This window comes from Mus musculus, chromosome 7, assembly GCF_000001635.26.
Source record: "Mus musculus strain C57BL/6J chromosome 7, GRCm38.p6 C57BL/6J".
Taxonomy (NCBI): domain Eukaryota; kingdom Metazoa; phylum Chordata; class Mammalia; order Rodentia; family Muridae; genus Mus; species Mus musculus.
In genome coordinates, this window is record NC_000073.6 from 53,758,610 (window position 1) to 53,775,281 (window position 16,672).

General features: G+C 38.1%; 1 pseudogene; it reads left to right on the plus strand.

Annotated features, from left to right (window-relative positions):
• The first annotated feature begins 298 nt into the window (after positions 1 to 298).
• Gm51512 lies at positions 299 to 457 on the plus strand (annotated as a pseudogene).
• The last annotated feature ends 16,215 nt before the right edge of the window (positions 458 to 16,672 follow it).

Consider the following 16,672-nt stretch of genomic DNA (forward strand, 5'->3'; position numbering starts at 1 on the left):
TGAGAAGTGCTTTGTGACTACTGCTGGGGATCCAGTTCCAGAGTTGGTGATGGGTTTACTTTCTTCTCCCACAAGCACAGCACAAGGGTGGCCTGTTTCAGTGCCTGGGACTGAATTTTTTTTCTGTATGCCTTGAGCACCCGACTGGCAGCAACCCCTTTCCTTTAACTTCCATGAAATAAAATAACCCCCAGGTTTGGGGTTCTTTCAAATCCACGAGAATCAAGACCGTATTGGATTGTATAACTCACCAAAAATTGAGGAGTGAGTGATACACAACAGTAGAAGATTCAAAACAATCGCTTCTCGGCCTTTTGGCTAAGATCAAGTGTAGAAGATTCAAAACAGATGAAACGGGCTTACAAGCTCTTAAAAATAAGATAGTGAAATTATGTTTCTATTGGTAGTACCTGCTTCTTTCAGGCCTGCATAACCTAACTTTTCATGCAGAAACTATTTCATTTAGCTCCATAAAGTAATAACTTTATTTTCTAAGTAATGAGGTCTTGAATACCTTTCTAAGCACTCACAGACTAACAAAGCTTGTCTTTGGGTCCTTGTCATTCACTCTCACCTTTTGCTCTAATAATTACTTGTGCACTCCTCTGAAGACAGGACATTTCTAAAGAATGCACTGAAGTTGACACCAGTCACCATACTCATACTCCTGTAGATATCAATCAGCCATGGCACATTAAATTGCAGTAAAGATTAGGCACATTCTTTCCTATTAAGGCTAGATGAGACAACCAAGTAAGGGGAAAGGGTATCAAAAGCCAGCAATAAAGACAAAGGCTGTTCTTGCTCCCACTCTTAGGAGTCCCACAAGAAGACCAAACTACCTTGTTGAATTTCTCAAAGAATCAGCTCATAGTTTTGTTTATTCTTTGTATAGTTCTTTTTGGTTCTACTTGGTTGATTTCAGCCCAGAGTTTGATTACTTCTTGCCTTCTACTCTTCCTGGGTATATTTGCTTCTTTTTGTCCTAGAGATTTCAGTTGTACTGTCAAATTGCTAGTGTATGCTCTTTCCAGTTTCTTTTTGGAGGCACTCAGAGCTGATTTTTCCTCTTAGCACTGCTTTCATTGTGTCCCATAAGTTTGGGTATGTTGTGCCTTCATTTTCAGTAAATTTTAAAAAGTCTTTAATTTCTTTCTTTAGTTCTTCTTTGAACAAATTGTCATTGTGTAGGGCATTGTTCAGCTGCCATGTGTATGTGAGCTTTCTTTCTGTTGTTTTTGTTGCTATTGAAGACCTGCCTTAGTCCATGGTGATCTGATAGGATGCATAGGATAATTTCACTCTTTTTGTATCTGTTCAGGCCTGTTTGTGACCTATTATATGGTCAGTAGAGAAGGTACCATGAGGTGCTGAGAAGAAAATCTATCCATTTGTTATAGAATAAAAAAAAAACTATAGATATCTGTTAAATCCATTTGGTCTATAACTTCTGTTAGTTTCAATGTGTCTCTGTTTGGTTTGTGTTTCCATGATCTGTCCATTGATAAGAATCAGGTGTTGACATTCCCTACTATTATTGTGTAAGATGCAATGTGTGTTTGGAGCTTTAGCAAAGATTCTTTTATGAATGTAGGTATCCTTGCATATGTAACATAGATGATAAGAATTGAGAGTTCATCTTGGTAGATTTTTCCTTTGATGAGTATGAAGTTATCCTTTTTTGATAACTTTTGGTTGAAAGTTGATTTTGTTTGATATTAGAATGGATACTCCAGCTTGTTTCTTGGGACTACTCACTTGGAGAATAGCTTTCCAGCCCTTTACTCTGAGGTACTGACTGTCTTTGACCTGTATGTACAAAGTGCTGGATCCTGTTTGGATATTGAGTATGTTAGTCTATGTCATTTTATTGGGTGATTGAGTCCATCTATGTTAAGAGATATAAAGGAATAGTGATTGTTGCTTTCTGTTATTTTTGAAGTTATTTTTATGTTTGTGTGGCTATCTTCTTTTGGATATGTTGAAAGATTACTTTCTTGCTTTTTTCTAGGGAGTATTTTCCCTTGTGTTGGTGTTTTCCGTCTATTATTCTTTGTAGGGCTGTATTTGCAGAAAGATATTGTGTAAGTTTGCTTTTGTCCTTGAATATCTTGTTTTTTCCATCTATGGAAATTGAGAGTTTTGCTGGGTATAGTAGCCTGGGTTGGGCTTTGTGTTCTCTAAGGGTCTGTATAACGTCTGTCTAGGATCTTCTAGCTTTCATAGTCCCTGGTAAGAAGTCTGGTGTAATTCTGATAGATCTGCCTTTATATGTTTTTTGACCTTACTGCTTTTAATATTCTTTGTTTTGTGCATTTGGTGTTTTGACTATCATGTGACAGGAGGAATTTCTTTTCTGTTCCAATCTATTTGGAGTTTTCTAGGCTTCTTGTATGTTTATGGTCATCTCTTTCTTTAGGTTAGGGAAGTTTTCTTCTCTAATTTTGTTTAAACTATTTACTGGCCCTGTAGGTTGGAATTCTTCACTCTTTTCTGTACCTATTATCCTTAGGTTTGGTCTTCTCATTGTGTTCTGGATTTCCTGGATGTTTGGGGTTAGGAGCTTTTTGCATATTGCATTTTCTTTGACTGTTGTGTCAATATTTTCTAAGGTATATTTTGCACCTGAGATTCTCACTTCTATCACTTGTATTATATTGGTGATGCTTATGTCTATGACTCCTGATCTCCTTTCTATGTTTCCTGTCTCCAGTGTTGTTTCCCTTTGTGATTTCTTTATTGTTTCTACTTCCATTTTTAGGTCCCGGATGTTTTTGTTCAATTCCTTCACATGTTTGGTTGTGTTTTCCTATAATTCTTTAAGGCTGTGTGTGTGTGTGTGTGTGTGTGTGTGTGTGTGTGTGTGTGTTTCCCCCTTTAAGGGCTTCTACCTGTTTACCTGTGTTCTTCTGTATTTCTTTAAGGGAGTTATTTATGTCCTTTTTAAAATCCTCTGTCATCATGTTGAGATGTGATTTTAAATCAGAGTCTTGCTTTTCTGATGTGATGGGGTATCCAGGGTTCACTATGGTGGAAGAATTGGGTTCTGATGATGCAAAGTAGCCTTAGTTTCTGTTGTTTATCTTCTAGCCCTTACCTCTTGCCAAATGTTTATCACTGGTATTAGCTGGCTTTGCTGTCTTCTCTGACTGTGGCTTTTTCCTACTGCGGTTCTGTGTGGCAATACTCCTGGAGACCAGTTCTCTCCAGGAGGAATTTGGGTATGGAGAAAGTGGCACAGGATCAGCCCAGGGTGATGATGCAAACAGGAAGGATTCTATCCCAGGTTCCTACTCAGTTCCTGTGTCCCGAGGGCTCCAGATGGGATCCTCTAAGAAGAAGTGGTAGTCTTACTTGTGCTCACAGGCTTGTCAGCACTCCTAGGAGACCAGCCCTCTCCTGATGGTATTTAGCTATGGAGTGTTGTGGCACAGGATCAGCTTCGGGAGCAGACGGAAACTGGCCTCCCTTTTTAAATATGACTTTCCTCAGTCCTGATCCTGTTTCTTCCTCTGTCTGTCTCTAAATTATCATTGTTAGGCCTATAAATCTCTAGACTGTTTGAATGTTTGTTGCCAGTGGCACGTATCAAGTGAACTGACCATTGAACAGGAAGTGATTTGTGAACAAGAGGAAATACAAAGTAGAGACCTTGTTAAGTCTGTATCAGAGAAAAGGAAACATTGGGGAAAAAAAAAGAAACAAACAACAACAACAATAACACCCTTATATGAGATTTGTCCCATGAGTAGAGGACACAGAATTATTGAGAGTAAAGTACTCCATTCAGACACAAACAGAAGGTCAAACAACTATTCAACATCTTCTGCATTGGCACTGCCATTATGTCTGACTTCTTCCCTGTTGCTTTAGAGTGTTTTAATGCCTTCAAGTGTACTTTAAAGAGTATACTGATGGGAGACAAGCTGTGAATAAAAACTCTGTTCTTGTTCAAAGCTCCACCTTTTACAAGAGAGAAAACAGAATAAGTGAGATTTCTTTAAGGCAACAAAGGAAAAGTAGGACAAATCCCAGAACTTCCTAAGAGGTTCCCTGTATCGTGTCACCCTGATCAACAACAAATCTCTTTTGTTATGAGGGATCATAGGAACGACTGGTTCCTGCAATGTATTCAGAGGATCCTACTTACAGTGAAATATAAAGTCATATTAATTGGATTTCTCCAACTCTGTGCAATCCTGATACAGCTGGGTATAAGCAAAGGGAAATACACCAGGGAGGAAAGCCCATTCCTCCCTCACTCTGTGCTGTTAATTTTAGAAATGAGAGCGGGCCCAAAACTGTTATTAGGAGATTTTTTAATGTTTTCTTACTGCTGCACATAGATGACTAAAAGGGCATGCCTCAAGTTGCTCATGTAGGCTCTTATGCTCTAATGGGAAGCAATATTTGTTCTGTCATTGTGATACATTTATGGGAACTAGTTCATACAAATGTGCACCCTAGACGTTTACACAATTATTCCTCAAGGGTTAAATTCATCTCCATAACATCGAGATTATTTAAAAGATGTTTAAGTGTATTTCAGAGTGTAGAATGAACCTATACCCTGTCTCTCAGTAAATGCTAAGACAAGTTAGCTAAGGTTATAAATCTGGTGTATTTGGCAGAACACCTCAAGCAAGTAATATGTAGTAATTGAATACAATAACAAAAACTTAGCAAGTTTGTTAAAATTTAAAATAAATAAATAGATTTATCAATTTGACTACAGAATTCTAGAGTCATACAACCCAAATGACAAAATTATAGTCTATGTTAATATTCTAAACAAGAGGAAGAAACAGTGCAGGGCTTGTATAGAAATGTGAAATACACCTATCTCTTTGGCAGACTGAATATTAGAGCTCTCATAAAACAAATCACTGGACTCTATTCTCATCAATACTTATAATCAAATATTTGACGATTATGAGCACTTGGTCTGCTACATTGACTTTCTATTCAGTTGTACATCTCTTGTTTAGAAAGTCATATAAGGGCTTGATGTACTGCCAGACAAGGCCTCTGTAGTCCAAATAAATAACATGCCAGTAACATTAATGCAGGTTTTCTTCAGGCCTCCTATGGAGACTGTTTTTCCTCCAGTCAAGATGAGGGTGAGAATATTTTTGTTTGTTTGTTTGTTTATTCACTCTTCATCACAATATCAGCCCCCCTCTTTTCCCAGTACCCCTTTACACAAGTCCTGCCTCCCCATCTCCTTTGAGAAAGGGGATTCCACCTCTACATGCTACACCCAACTCCCTTCATTAACCCCCTAACACTGCCCTGCACCTCAGACCACCACTCCCCGAATCTCTGCATATCAAGTCACTGTAGAACTAGGCACAGTCTCTCCCATTGAGGCCAGACAAGGTGGCCCATTTACAGGAACGGGATCCACAGGCAGGCAAGCAAAAACTTCAGGGAGAGATCCCACTCTTGTTGGGGGCTCTCACATGAAAACCAATATGCTCACCTGCTACATATGTGCAGCAGGCCTAGGTTTAGTCTGTGCTTACTATTTCGGGTTGATTCCGTCTCTGGGAGCCTCAAAGGACCAGGTTATTTGACTCTGTTGGTCTTCCTGTGAAGTCCCTGTCCTCCAGGTCCCCGAACTATTCCATAAAACTCCCCAAACTCCATTCAATGTTTGAAAGTTTTGCTTCATCTTTTTCCCTGGGGTGCTGGGCAGAGCCGCTCAGAGGACAGCTATGCTAGGTTCCTGTCTGCAGACCTGACAGAGTATTATCAATAGTGTCATATATTGGTTCTTTCCTATAGGACTGGTCTCAATTTGGGACAGTCATTAGTTAGCATTACCTTCATCTTTGTCTCTGCACATATGTAGGAAGGACACATTTTTTGAGTCAAAATGCTTTATGGGTGGGTAGCTGTCCTTATCTCTCCATTGGAAGTCCTGCCTGGTTACAGGAAGTGGCCACTTCAAGATCCATACCACCACATGCTAGGTGTCTCAGCTAGAAAGGACCCCATAAAACCTTTAGGGCCTTCCCCATTCTCAGGTCTCTGGCAGGCCCAGAGATTGGCCCCTACCCTTTCTGCCAATTTCCCTGTTCTCCATACATCTGATAACACTACCACCACCACTCAACATTCTTCTTCATCCATTCTCCCATCCAGTTCCCTCCCTCCATCCACTTCTGATATCTGTTTCTACTTCTGAGAAAGATTCAACCATCTTCCATAAAGCCCTCATTGATATTTCCTTTCTTTATGTCTGTTGATTACGACATTGTTGTGCTGTACTTTATGGCTAATACCTACTTATTAGTGAGTACATAACATGCATTTCCTTTTCGTTACCTCATTCAGGAAAATATTTTCTAGTTGCATCCATTTGCGTTCAAAATTCATGATGCCCTTGTCTTTGATGGCTGAATACTAATTGCATTATGTAAATGAAGTACCCTTTCTTTATCCATTCTTCAGTTGAGGGACATCTGGGTTTTTCCAGTTTCTGGCAACTAAGAATAAAGCTGCTATAAACATAGTTGAGCAAGTTTCTTTGGGTGATGGTGGAGCATTTTGGGGTATATGCCCAAGAGTATAATAGTTTTCTGAAAATTCACCAAATTAATTTCCAGGTTGGCTGTACCAGTTTGTACATCCACCAACAATGGAGAAGTGTTCCCCTTGCTGTATAACCTCACCAGCATGTGCTGTTCCTTGAGTTTTGATCAAAGCCATTCCAAAGTGTGTAGCATGGAATCTCAGAGTCATTTTGATTTGCATTTTCCTTATGACTAAGGACTTTGGACATTACTTAAAGTGCTTCTTGGCCATTAGATATTCCTCTAATGAGAATTCGCTATTTTTGTAGCCCATTTTTATTTGGGTTATTTGGGTTGTTGGTGTCTGACTTCTTGAATTCTTTCTATATATGTGATATTAGCATTCTGTCAGATGTAGGGTTGGTGAAAACCTTTTCCCCATTTGTAGGCTGTTGTTTTGTGCTAATGATGGTATCCTTTGACTTACTGGAGTATTTAAGTTTCATGAGGTAACATTAATTAATGTTTGACCTTAGTTCCTGAGTCATCTGTGAACTGTTCAGTAAGTTGTTTCCTGTACCGATGAGATCAAGACTATTCCCCAATTTTTGTCCTACTTGATTTAGCATATCTGGTTTTATGTTGAAGGTTTTTTGTTTTTGTTTTTTTTTTTCCATGTGAAGTTGAGTATTGTGCAGGGTTATAAGTATTGATCTATTTACATTCTTCTTTATATAAATATCCAGTAGACTAGCATCATTTCTTGAAGATGCTCTCCCTTTTCTATTGTATGGTTTTTGGCTTCTTTGTCAAAAATCAATTTTCTCTAGGTGTGTGCGTTTATTTCCAGGACTTTGATTCAATACCATTGATCAACTTGTCCATTTCTATACTAATGTTATGCAATTTTATTACTATTGCTCTGTAAGACAGCTAGAGATCAGAGATGGTGATATCTCCAGAAGTTCTTTTCTAGTACAGTATGTTTTAACTATCATGAGTTTTTTTTTTTTAATTTTACTTATAAAGATTTTAATTTTTGCACTTGTATGGGGAGTATTGGTATTACCTTTTCTTTGAAAGTCTGGTAGAATTCTGTGCTAAAACTGTCTGGCCCAGGACTTTTTTTTTTTTTTTTTTTTTGAGACTTTTAATGGTTGCTTGTATTTTCTTAGTGATTATAGGGCTACTCAGATACTTTACATGATACTGATTTAGCTTTGGTAATTAGTATCTACCTAGAAAATCATCCATTGCATTTAGATTTTCCAGCTTTGTGGAGTGCAGGCTTTTGAAGTAACCTAATGATTCTTGGAATTACCTCAGTGTCCGTTGTTGTGTCTCCTTTTTGATTTCTGATTTTGTAATTTAGATCTCTCTGCCTTTAGTTAGGTTGGCTAAGGCTTTGTCTATCTTACTGAATTTTTCAAAATACCAGTTCTTGGTTATGTTGATTCTTTGTATTATTCTTTTTGTTTCTAATAGATTGATTTCAGACCTAAGTTTGATTATTTTCTACTACCTTGGGTGAATTTGCTTCATTTTTTTTCTAGAGCTCAAAGGTTTACTTTTAATCCATTAGTATTAGAACTGTCCAATTACTTTATGAATGCATTTAGTGCTATGAACTTTTCTCTTAGAACTGTTTTCATAGTGTCCCATAAGATTGGGTATGGCGTTCCATCATTCATTGTATTCTAAAAAGTCTTTAATTTCCTTTTTTATTTCTTCCCTTGCCCTGACGTGCAGGACTTAAACAACAGGGTTCTCAAAGGAAGGAAGCTACAATGACAAATTTGGGGATCAGAAAACGAGAAGGAAGGAGGGAAGACAAAAATTCTGTTCAAGCCTCGTTTATTCAGGGGAAATAGGGGCTTTTTAAAGCTGAAAACCACAAACGGAATTTACTCAGGTACACAGGACAAACCTGTGGTGCTAGGTAACACATTAACATCAAAGGAATGTCCCCATTGTAAAAAGGTACCGAAAGGAGCGCCCTTATTGTAAAAGGAAAGGAATGCCCTCATTATAAAATGTCCTGAATCAATTACAATATGCCATGGACTGGACTCAGTTGGTGCCTCAACCTGTGGGAAATCAGGGTTCCAGTACTCAAGGTGGACAAGGAGTCTGTGGGATGACAAACAGACACAAACACCAGAAAGAGTGTTGTATCTGAATGTAATTTCTCAAATCGAGCATGAGACTTATAATACAGAAGAAAAACAAGGAAGTTAGGTGATACATCAGCCAAGGTACATCAAGATGCATAGATCTTTACACAAAACAGAAAATGCATACATAAAAGTTAACAGGAACCAGGCAGTGTTTACAAGTGAAATAAGATCAGCCCTATCTAAAATCAGCTATCCACAGGAGCCAGGTGAAAAAGCTAATTCGCCGCCTGGGTGCAATTTTAGTCTACTGTTTAACCCACCACCAAGGGTCCCTTAGTAAATACCTAATTATGCTATTCCTCTGGGCCTAGTGAAAAACATGCACCAGGGAAATTCCCTACTACTAATCCTTTCAGGAATAATACAATACTCTAGTTCCTCCTTAAGGCACAATTCACCTTCTTTCTACTATTATTTAATGTAGGCTGCCATTCATGTCTGTAATGAAAATTCAAAGTATACTTTGTTGAACTAGCCCTGAGATTTCTAGCTCCTATCTTGCAAACTGCAATGCCTGTTTTCTTACTATCCACACTGGAGGCATTTCGTCTGAATGAGTAATATTCTTATGAAATTCCAAGCTCGGGGTCAGCAAAACAACTGTCTATGACATCGGGACATTGGTGAAAGGCCAGGAAGCAAAGTTTAATCTAACTTAGCTATTTGTCAAATCATTCCTTGGAGGCACGTATAATAAAACAATATTGAAAGAAAGCACACAAAACCATCCACTGACTGATGCCAGGAGAAGTTTGGAGCATTTGTGCTATGGGATGCCAAGGCTCCAGGAGACTAGTTTCTGTGAAACTTTTGCCTCAGGACTGTGACCAAGCTTTTGGGCTTGTCAGGCAGCTTCCACTGGAGTGGGTGTGGCAACAATGGAAACAAGACAGTGGAAAAAGCAAAAGAGTGTTAGATAATGCCCCAGGGACAAGATTCCTGTGGCTTCCAGGCCCCAACATTCCCTGAATAGGTGGTCATCAAATACAGAGTTGTTTATTTTCCATAAATAAGTAGGCTTCTGTTGTGGTTGAAGTGTAGATTTAATCCATGGTTATATGATAAGATGCAAGGGGCAGTTTCAATCTTCTTGTATCTGTTGAGTCTTGCATTGTGGCTGATTATATAGTCAGTTTTGGAGATTACATTAAGTGCTGAGAAGGAAGTATATTCTTTTGTTTTGGGCAAATATACTATAGATATGTTACATCCATTTGAATCATACATACATAGTTTCATTGTTCATATAGACTTGTTCATAAGTGAAAGTGGGGTGCTTAAATCTCCCACTCTTAATGTGTAGTTTTGCTATGTGATTTAAGAGTTAGTAATGTTTCTTTTACAAAATGAGATGCCCTTGAATTTGTGGCATGAGTGTCTAGAATTGAGATGTCCTCTTGGTAGATTTTTTTCCTTTGATGAGTGTTAAATGTCCTTTCCTGTGTCTTTTGACTACTTTCAGTTGAAAGCCTATTTTATTACATATTAGAATAACTACTGCATGTTGCTTCTTGGCTCTATTCACTTTGAAAACCTTTTTCCATACCTTTATACTGAGATAATCACTATCTTTGTTGGTGAAATGTGTTTCTTGTTACAGCAGAATGATGGATTCTGTTTACACATTTATTTTAGTAGCCTGTGTCTTTTTACTTTAAAAAGATGAATCTTTTAAAAATATTTTTGAATTTAGTCCTGTGTTGTTGACAGATATTAATGACCAATGTTTGTTACTTCCTGTTATTTTTATGTTAGGGGTGGCTCTGTGTGTGTGTGTGTGTGTGTGTGTTTGTGTGTGTGTGTGTGTGTGGTGTGTGTACATGTGCATGACTGTTCATTTCTCTTATAATTATTTTAATGGTAAAAATTATTTATTTCCTTCATTTTCTTTTGTATAGTTAGCCTCCATGGATTAGAGTTTTCACTCAAGTATCCTCTGTTGGGCTGGGTTATTGAAGAGGTATTGTTTGATTTTGGTTTTGTCATGAATATCTTGGTTTCTCCATGCATGGTGATTGAAATTTTTTTCTGGGTATAGTAGTCTGGGCTGACATATGCAGTCTTTCAGGGTCTGCAAAATATCTTCTTACTTTTAGAGTCTCGGTTGAGAAATTCAGTGTAATTCTGATGACACTGCCTTTATATGTTATTTCACCTTTTTTTTTTTTCTTTGCCACTTTGAATATCCTTTCTTTTCCTAAGGTTTTTTGATTTGATTATTATGTGGCAGGAGGATTTTCTTTTTTGTTTCATTTAACTGGTCTTTTGTAAACTTCTTTTATATTTATAAGCATCTCTAATGTTGGGAAAGTTTTCTTCTATGATTTTATTAAAAAAAATCTTCTGGTCTTTGGATATGTGACTCTTTACCTTCTTCTATTCCTATTATTCTTGGGTTAGGTCTTTTCATGCTATCCCAGATTCTCCAGATTCATAGTTTTCTTTATCAGATATGTCAATTTCTTCTATTGTATCTTCTATGCCTGAGATTTTAATTTCTATATCTTGTATCCATTGATGATGCTTATGTCTGTAGAATGTACTCTTTCCTAGATTTTCCTTCTCCAGGATTTCCTCAGTTTGGGTTTTCTTTATTGCTTCTATTTCCTTTTTCAGGTCTCAGACAGTTTTATTCATATCCTTCCCCTCTTTGATTGCTTTTTTTTCTGAATTTTCTTACATTTATTTGCTTCCTCATTTTTTTTTTAACTTTGATAGGCACTTTTAAAAGGCTTACTTATTTTTTTTATTCTTTTTTTTTATTATTAGGTATTTTCCTCATTTACATTTTCAATGCTATCCCAAAGGTCCCCCATACCCACCCCCCCAAACCCCTACCCACCCACTCCCCCTTTTTGGCCCTGGCGTTCCCCTGTACTGGGGCATATAAAGTTTGCAAGTCCAATGTGCCTCTCTTTGCAGTGCTGGCCGACTAGGCCATCTTTTGATGCATATGCAGCTAAAGACAAGAGCTCCCAGGTACTGGTTAGTTCATATTGTTGTTCCACCTATAGGGTTGCAGTTCCCTTTAGCTCCATGGGTAATTTCTCTAGCTCCTCCATTGAGAGCCGTGTGACCCATCCAATAGCTGACTGTGATCATCCACTTCTGTGTTTGCTAGGCCCCGGCATAGTCTCAAAAAAGAGAACTATATCTGGGTCCTTTCAGCAAAATCTTGCTAGTGTATGCAATGGTATCAGCATTTGGAAGCTGATAATGGGATGGATCCCTGCATATGGCAATCACTAGATGGTCCATCCTTTCGTCACAGCTCCAAATTTTGTCTCTGTAACTCCTTCCATGGGTGTTTTGTTCCCATTTCTAAGAAAGGGTAAAGTGTCCACACTTTGGTCTTCCTTCTTCTTGAATTTCATGCGTTTAGCAAGTTGTATCTTATATCTTGGGTACCCTAAGATTCTGGGCTAATATCCACTTATCAGTGAGTACATATTGAGTGAGTTCCTTTGTGATTGGGTTACCTCACTCAGGATGATGCCCTCCAGGTCCATCCATTTGCCTAGGAATTTCATAAATTTATTTTTTTAATAGCTGAGTAGTATTCCATTGTGTAAATGTACCACATTTTCTGTATCCATTCCTCTGTTGAGGGGCATCTGGGTACTTTCCAGCTTCTGGCTATTATAAATAAGGCTGCTATGAACATAGTGGAGCATGTGTTCTTCTTACCGGTTGGGACATCTTCTGGATATATGCCCAGGAGAGGTATTGCTGGATCCTCCGGTAGTACTATGTCCAATTTTCTGAGGAACTGCCAGACTGATTTCCAGAGTGGTTGTACAAGCTTGCAATCCCACCAACAATGGAGGAGTGTTCCCCTTTCTCCATATCCTCGCCAGCATCTACTGTCACCTGAGTTTTTGATCTTAGCCATTCTGACTGGAGTGAAGTGGAATCTCAGTGTTGTTTTATTTACATTTCCCTGATGATTAAGGATGTTGAACATTTTTTCAGGCGCTTCACTGCCATTCGGTATTCCTCAGGTGAGAATTCTTTGTTCAGCTCTGAGCCCCATTTTTTAATGGGGTTATTTGATTTTCTTGAGTCCACCTTCTTGAGTTCTTTATATATACTGGATATTAGTCCCCTATCTGATTTGGGATAGGTAAAGATCCTTTCCCAATCTGTTGGTGGCCTTTTTGTCTTATTGACAGTGTCTTTTGCTTTGCAGAAGCTTTGCAATTTTATGAGGTCTCATTTATCGATTCTTGATCTTACAACACAAGCCATTGCTGTTCTATTCAGGAATTTTTCCCCTGTACCCATATCTTCGAGGCTTTTCCCTACTTTCTCCTCTATAAGTTTCAGTGTCTCTGGTTTTATGTGGAGTTCCTTAATCCACTTAGATTTGACCTTAGTACAAGGAGATAGAAATGGATCAATTCGCATTCTTCTACATGATAACCGCCAGTTGTGTCAGCACCATTTGTTGAAAATGCTGTCTTTTTTCCACTGGATGGTTTTAGCTCCCTTGTCAAAGATCAGGTGACCATAGGTGTGTCGATTCATCTCTGGGTCTTCAATTCTGTTCCATTGGTCTACTTGTCTGTCACTATACCAGTACCATGCAGTTTTGATCACAATTGCTCTGTAGTTTTAGGTCCAGCATGGTCTACTTGTCTGTCACTATACCAGTACCATGCAGTTTTGATCACAATTGCTCTGTAGTTTTAGGTCCAGCATGGTGATTCCACCAGAGTTTCTTTTATCCTTGAGAAGAGTTTTTGCTATCCTCGGGTTTTTGTTATTCCAGATGAATCTGCCCAATGCCCTTTCTAATTCGTTGAAGGATTAAGTTGGAATTTTGATGGGGATTGCATTGAATCTGTAGATTGCTTTTGGCAAGATAGTCATTTTTACAATGTTGATCCTGCCAATCCATGAGCATGGGAGATCTTTCCATCTTCTGAGATCTTCTTTAATTTCTTTCTTTAGAGACTTGAAGTTCTTATCATACAGATCTTTCACTTCCTTAGTTAGAGTCACGCCAAGATATTTTATATTATTTGTGACTATTGAGAAGTGTGTTGTTTCCCTAATTTCTTTCTCAGCCTGTTTATCCTTTGTGTACAGAAAGGCCATTGACTTGTTTGAGTTAATTTTATATCCAGCTACTTCATTGAAGCTGTTTATCAGTCTTAGGAGTTCTCTGGTGGAATTTTTAGGGTCACTTATATATACTATCATATCATCTGCAAAAAGTGATATTTTGACTTCTTCCTTTCCAATTTGTATCCCCTTGATCTCCTTTTGTTGTCTAATTGCTCTGGCTAGGACTTCAAGTACAATGGTGAATAGGTAGGGCGAGAGTGGACAGCCTTGTCTAGTCCCTGATTTTAGTGGGATTGCTTCCAGCTTCTCACCATTTACTTTGATGCTGGCTACTGGTTTGCTGTAGATTGCTTTTATCATGTTTAGGTATGGTCCTTGAATTCCTTTTATCATGAATGGGTGTTGGATTTTGTCAAATGCTTTCTCAGCATCTAAGGAGATGATCGTGTAGTTTTTGTCTTTGAGTTTGTTTATATACTGGATTCCATTGATGGATTTCCGTATGTTGAACAATCCCTGCATCCCTGGGATGAAACCTACTTGGTCAGGATGGATGACTGTTTTGATGTGTTCGTGGATTTGGTTAGCAAGAACTTTATTGAGAATTTTTGCATCGATATTCATAAGGGAAATTGGTCTGAAGTTCTCTAACTTTGTTGGGTCTTTTTGTGGTTTAGGTATCAGAGTAATTGTGGCTTCATAGAATGAGTTGGGTAGAGTACCTTCTGTTTCTATTTTGTGGAATAGTTTGTGCAGAACTAGAATTAGGTCTTCTTTGAAGGTCTGATAGAACTCTGAACTAAGCCCGTCTGGTCCTGGGCTTTTTTTGCCTGGGAGACTATTAATGACTGCTTCTATTTCTTTAGGGGATATAGGACTGTTGAGATCATTAACCTGATCTTGATTTAGCTTTGGTACCTGGTATCTGTCTAGAAACTTGTCCATTTCATCCAGGTTTTCCAGTTTTGTTGAGTATAGCCTTTTGTAGAAGGATCTGAAGGTGTTTTAGATTTCTTCAGGATCTGTTGTTATGTCTCCCTTTTCATTTCTGATTTTGTTAATTAGGATGCTTTCCCTGTGCCCTCTAGTGAGTCTGGCTAAGGGTTTATCTATCTTGTTGATTTTCTCAAAGAACCAGCTCCTTGATTGGTTGATTCTTTGAATAGTTCTTCTTGTTTCCACTTGGTTGATTTCACCCCTGAGTTTGATTATTTCCTGCCGTCTACTCCTCTTGGGTGAATTTGCTTCCTTTTCTTCTAGACCTTTTAGGTGCGTTTTCAAGCTGCTAATGTGTGCTCTCTCTAGTTTATTTTTGGAGCCACGCAGAGCTATGAGTTTTCCTCTTAGGAATGCTTTCATTGTGTCCCATAAGTTTGGGTATGTTGTGGCTTCATTTTCATTAAACTCTAAAAAGTCCTTAATTTCTTTCTTTATTCCTTCCTTGACCAAGGTATCATTGAGAAGAGTGTTGTTCAGTTTCCACGTGAATGTTGGATTTCTATAATTTATTTTGTTATTGAAGATCAGCCTTAGTCCATGGTGATCTGATAGGATGCATGGGACAATTTTAATATTTTTGTATATGTTGAGGCTTGTTTTGTGACCAATTATGTGGTCAATTTTAGAGAAGGTACCATGAGGTGCTGAGAAGAAGGTATATCCTTTTGTTTTAGGATAAAATGTTCTGTAGATATCTGTTAAGTCCATTTATTTCATCACTTCTGTTAGTTTCACTTTGTCCCTGTTTAGTTTCTGTTTCCATGATCTGTCCATTGGTGAAAGTGGTGTGTTGAAGACTCCCACCATTATTGTATGAGGTACAATGTGTGCTTTGAGCTTTACTAAAGTTACTTTAATGAATGTGGCTGCCCTAGTATTTGGAGCATAGATATTCAGAATTGAGAGTTCCTCTTGGACGATTTTACCTTTGATGAGAATGAAGTGTCCCTCCTTGTCTTTTTTGATGACTTTTGGTTGGAAGTCAATCTTATCAGATATTAGGATGGCTACTCCAGCTTGTTTCTTCATACCATTTGTTTGGAAAATTGTTTTCCAGCCCTTCATTCTGAGGTAGTGTCTATCTTTTTCTCTGAGATGAGTTTCCTGTAAGCAGCAAAATGTTGGGTCTTGTTTGTGTAGCCAGTTTGTTAGTCTATGTCTTTTTATTGGGGAGTTGAGACCATTGATATTAAGAGATATTAAGGAGAAGTAATTGTTGCTTCCTGTTATTTTTGTTGTTAAAGTTGGCATTCTGTTCTTGTGGCTGTCTTCTTTTAGGTTTGTTGAGGGATTACCTTCTTTTTGTTCCCGTTCTTGTATTGGTTTTTTTCTGTTATTATCCTTTGAAGGGCAGGATTCGTGGAGAGATAATGTGTGAATTTGGTTTTGTCGTGGAATACTTTGGTTTCTCCATCTATGGTAATTGAGAGTTTGGCTGGGTATAGTAGCCTGGGCTGGAATTTGTGTTCTCTTAGTGTCTGTATAACATCTGTCCAGGCTCTTCTGGCTTTCATAGTCTCTGGTGAAAAATCTGGTGTAATTCTGATAGGCTTGCCTTTGTATGTTACTTGACCTTTTTCCCTTACTGCTTTTAGTATTCTCTCTTTATTTAGTGCATTTGATGTTCTGATTATTATGTGTCAGGAGGAATTTCTTTTCTGGTCCAGTCTATTTGGAGTTCTGTAGGCTTCTTGTATTTTCATGGGCATCTCTTTCTTTAGATTTGGGAAGTTTTCTTCAATAATTTTGTTGAAGATGTTTGCTGGTCCTTTGAGTTGAAAATCTTCATTCTCATCCACTCCTATTATCAGTAGGTTTGGTCTTCTCATTGTGTCCTGGATTTCCTGGATGTTTTGAGTTAGGATCTTTTTGCATTTTCCATTTTCTTTGATTGTTTTGCCAATGTTC